Source organism: Sceloporus undulatus, chromosome 6, assembly GCF_019175285.1.
Source record: "Sceloporus undulatus isolate JIND9_A2432 ecotype Alabama chromosome 6, SceUnd_v1.1, whole genome shotgun sequence".
In the NCBI taxonomy this organism is placed as follows: domain Eukaryota; kingdom Metazoa; phylum Chordata; class Lepidosauria; order Squamata; family Phrynosomatidae; genus Sceloporus; species Sceloporus undulatus.
The window spans coordinates 97113817-97118960 of NC_056527.1; the positions used below are offsets into that span (position 1 = coordinate 97113817).

Here is a 5144-nt window from a genome sequence, read left to right on the forward strand (position 1 = left end):
TGAGCAGGCTAAGCCATCTCCTTAAATATGAACTAGATTCTGCACGGCACTGTTACTTTTCCAATCCATTATTCAGCCATCCCATCTCAATAATTCTCCCCGAAAAAAAACAAAACCAACAAGCCCAGAGTGCAAATCATTCTGCTGGTTTACCGGGCTTTTTCTTTTTTTAAAGGGTTAAAGCTTTATTTTGTTTATCATAAAACAAGACTAATTTTTAAAGTCTTTGGACTTACTTTATGGCCAATTTAATTGAGACATAATCTTTGTTCACGATGACTACAAAATATTGGTTTGATTTTGTATTACCCAGAGGAAACTACTCTCCCAACCCTTGTATTATTATTTTTTCCTGTTATTTAAACCGGATTACAGTTTGTAGTTAGCTCTTTGGCTATCTGGTTAATGGAAGCTTTTATATCTAATTTTAAAGTTGGTTATTGACCTCTTCTGTATGCTTGCGTACCAAAAGAAGGACTTAAAGGGTAGTCACCTAGCATCTGTAGTGCTCTAAAAATGGGCAGGATCCTTCTGGCAGCCAGATAGTTCGGGATTATGAAAGTTTCTGTACCAAACGCTCTTTTGTTTTCCATTTAGAGTAGCGTAGAGAGAATTAATAAGGCAGTTGCTGATAGTCGTTTGATTACCATCCTTAGTATGCCTGATATCTCACTGAAAAAAAAGAGAGAAAAACGTAAAACCAACAACAGTTAGACTGATATCGTGTTCTCTGACAAAACATCAGCCTTATCGGCCAGTAAGAATTCCTTTATCTGAAACAATATTGGTCTGGAGGAGTCACTGCAGCCCCCCAAGAACTTAATATCTGCCCCACATTGTTGTGGTGGTGGTGGGAACTGCCTTTTCAGTCAACCACGATAATGGGGACATGTAAAGGAGACACTTCAAGAACCTATCCTCAGGAAGATCTGACTCCGGTACTGCCGCAGTCAGGGCTGTACATCATTGATTAAGTCTAAGTGTTAAGCAATTCTTCTCGAATAATACTGCCTTCTATCGTTCCAAGCATTAAAGTATTGGCTTTTCTAGTGTATGTTTCTCCATAATCGTGGCTCGAAGTACGGACAGCCTCAGTTTACTTCATCTTGGCCTCTCATCGGGGAGCATTCTGGCTTGATTTGTTCTCTGGACCCATTTGTTTTTCGCCATAATTTAGTTATCCACCAGAACTATTCCCTGGCACCCATAACCAACCAGCAGCATATCCCCATTAACAGCTTAGCTGTTTACCACCTCCATATAGCAATGATATACCAGGAGATCAAGCCCTATATCACAGAGACTTGTGGGAGTGCTTTCATTTTGTTGCTTTCAAAAGCAACACAATGTGCCACTGGGCATAGAAGCTGTTGCGTCAAGGGAGAGGGACTTGCCGCAGTATTTCCGATAGTAGCAATGAAAATAATTTTATGGTTGGAGGTCACCACACCCTGAGGAACTGTATTAAAGGGTTGCGGCATTAGGAAGGTTGAGAACCACTGCCCTAGTAGATACCGTAGTTTTTAAAAGAACAACCCACAGTTTATTCCAAATGCATGAAATTTATCCATCCTGACGCAAACTTTGTAAAGTTGGATTGATAACTATAAATGTGGCCCAGTTCAAGCACAGAAAGCTCAGGCTCACATCATCCTTCCTTTGTACTCTTACTGTTTCACCTTCTGTTCTAGGCAAACCATAGATAGCCTCCAAACCAGAACTAGAGACAACAATTTCTAATTCTGAATTTGGAGGCAATTCATGGGTTATTCAAAGCAGTAAATACGAGGAGGAGAAGTGCATGCTTGAGAAAAGCTCATTCACAACAGTCCATGCATTTGGACAGTGGGTGTCTCAGCTGCAGAAGGATATCTACGCATTTTCTCCTTACTATGGTCCTAATTAAGTTTGGGATCATGAAATACCAGTTCTTCCCTATGCTTCTTATTTATATTACCAAAATATTGTCTATGTTTATATTAAGGGTGGGGGGGGGGGGAAATGCTAGAAATTGAGTTCACCTGAATCAACATGGTTAAGTCATTGCGTGAGCTGAATTGGCTTTAGCCAAGAGCTGGAATCCTATTGATAAAGTAGACTCATTTAATACATTATTCAATGGCAAATCAGTGTGTAGATAAATTTAATGGATTCAGTGGATACGTTAGTCAGTACTATACAAAAATTTAGACCAGGATCTGTTTAGGCCAAGCTTTGAGTATGACCCCAGTTGAGAGTGCCTGCCTGCTTTCTAAGGAAGAGCCAAGGTAAGTATGGAGAAGCTCCATTCCAGAGGTCTGGCACTAGGTGTTAAACTGTCATTTATTTGATTGATCTGCCTTTCTCCTGTTATGGGACTCATGGCACCCACAGCAAATTCAAACATCATGATTGTGTGGAATAGTTGTAGTCTGCTTCAGTGGATAACTACCCACACAATTAAGTCACAAATCTCTAAAGCATTATAAAGTTATTTCACTAGTTATTTCTACACCTAACCGTTTTCAGTGAATTCAAGATGACATACATCTTCCTTCCCACTTTTTCCTACCACAACCTTGAAAGGTAGAGAGTTTGGCCAAAGTCACCCAGATAATTTTATAGCTTAGGGTCAACCCAAACCTGGATCACCTGCACCCCCTCAAACAATTCAACCACTATATCACACTGACTTAATATTCTCTGAATCACATCTAGGATTTGCATCCGATTCCATAAGCTGGAGCAAACAGACACCTTTGTTTTGCTTCCAACTTAAACTCACAAAAAATGAAAAGGCTAAAAATCCATATTGATATCTTTTACAGTGGACCCTTGGTATCCGCTGGGGTTTGGTTTCAGGACTCCCTGTGGATACCAAAATCTGCAGATGCTCAAGTCCCATTAAAAATACAATGGCACAATAAAATGGTGTCCCTTGTCTAAAATGGCAAAATCAAGGTTTGGGTTTTGGAATGCACACACACACACATATTAATGTTTCCAAGCCACAGATGCCTGAATCTGTAGATAAAGAATTTGTGTATATTAGGACAACTCAAAGATCATAAAATATGGTGCATGCTTTTCAGATTACTCAGATTGCTTCACTTGGGAAAAATGGTGAATAAAGAAAACGCACTGGAGAGGAGGATGGCTGATCTTACAGCCATGAAGCCCTTGGCTGCTTTGCTGACATCCCCCATCTTTCCCATTGCCTTCCTCTTTTTTTCAGCTGTTTGCCCTGAAGAAAAATAAAACAGTTGTGTTTCATCTGGAAGCATCTTTCCGGTCTATTAGGATGCTGCTGCTGCTGCTGCGCGCACACACACACACACACACACACACACACACACCACTGCGTGTAATAGCTTCCCTTCTTCCTTCCCTCCCTCCCTCACTGCACCATCTGTCATTCTCGCTCTCTTCCGGCCTCTGCTTCCAGGCGCTGTCCCCATTCCCCCTTCCTCCCCATCATCACCATCATGCTGGACATATTCATTCTCATGTTTTTTGCCATTATAGGCCTGGTGGTCTTATCCTACATCATCTACATGTTGTAGCATCTCCAGCCACACCACTGCCGGCACCCTATGGAAGACAGCTAAGCAAGGAGAAAGGTTTTCCCCCCCGCCGTTTGACGCAGCACAGTGTTGAAGGTTGGGATTCCCAAGACTCCTTGTTGGCAGACTAACCGGTATTTAAAACCCACACATTGTGTGCTTGTTAAGTTTGATTTTGTGGGGGTGGGGTAGGGGTTTAAACTGTATAAAGGCAGAAATAGGGATTGTGTTTTTTCCAAGCTCTCTGTCTTTAGTAGCTACTTGCAATCTTTCTTAAACAGCAAGCTGCAGCTTTTGCCTTTTTACTCAGCAGAACACATTTGAAAAATAAATAATGATGTGATTATGAAAATGTTTAGGCTGTTACTATGACTTCCTTTCTTTTTCTTGCTTCCTTTTATAGAGTCCTATATACTGGTTTAGAATTATGCTGGGGTTTTTTATTATGTTTGGGACTGAAAGAAAATACAATGGTATATTATGGTTGATACCTTCTGTAGCTTTTATTCTATGAACTAGATGGGTGGGAAATTGCCTTGCTTTAGCCATTGTTTGTGCAGTGTATATCCTCTGCCAATTCTCGACATTTTAAGTTAGCTCTCCACATTTTTTCCTCCCCTTCTCCTTCTCCTTCTGTCTTACAATGTGGATTTTTTCCCCCTGCAGAAATGGGAGACCCCACCCTGGTTTAGAGTCATGTTTGCATCTCAGCAGCATAGTGCCACAGACCGACTGCAGATCATTCTAGAGAAAGGTTAACCCTTTGTAAAGAGAAGAATGATTCAGCAGGATGCCTTGAAGTAGCAGCTCATGCTTTCAAAAGACCTGAACTGGGAATGCATTAGAAGAATGGACAAGGACAGATGAAAATACCTGCAATAGAACAAGATGGATCTAAGTGGTGAGGGGAAACGATTGCCTCTGCTGTCCTGGGGTGCAAACAAGTTTGATTTTTCTTTATGTCTTAGATACACAACTGCTGAGTGGAGAAAATATTTCCCCCCGGCTATTTTTAAGTTTGAGATAATAGAACATTGGTAAAGGCCCAATGGAAGAGAGAAAAGAAACAGACTGATAACCAACTGTACCTTTCTTAATGTTTGCCACTCTGAAGTATCAGCACAGAGAGTGTTGTTTGGTTGTAGTAGGTTCTGGAAAAGCTTGCTGGGAAGTAAATGGGGGCAGTGGGAACTCATTGGTGTATTCGAAATCCCATACCTTTTCCAGTGTAAATTTGTGTATTAAACACTGTGCATCTTTGTGCTCTTTCTGCTCTTCTATAGTTCAGAATATTTATTTTTGCTTTTTTTAAAAGAAGCTTTTTCAATAATATTTTTCTATATTGTTTCTTTCCTCTCAGCATATTCCAAGCAGAGTAAAAATATTGTACAGGGACCCAAAGGCTCCTGAAAAAAATGGGAAAGTGATGTTTGATTGGACTGATGGGATACTGTTCCGCCCCCCCCCCCCCAATTGTAGCAGGGTTGTAATTGTTATCCACATAAGATGGTGTGATGTTTCATGGGGGAAACTTGCCTGCAAATGTTTGTGTTATGATTTTGGTATCCACACGGGATTCCGGGAATCACACTCCAGCAGATA

The 5144-nt window shown here is 40.8% G+C and overlaps 1 long non-coding RNA gene across 1 annotated transcript; it reads left to right on the plus strand.

Annotated features, from left to right (window-relative positions):
- Positions 1–3353: 3353 nt before the first annotated feature.
- LOC121934840 lies at positions 3354–4816 on the plus strand. The gene is made up of 2 exons (XR_006104684.1): positions 3354–3676; positions 4209–4816. It is a non-coding gene; the product is annotated as an uncharacterized LOC121934840 (long non-coding RNA).
- The last annotated feature ends 328 nt before the right edge of the window (positions 4817–5144 follow it).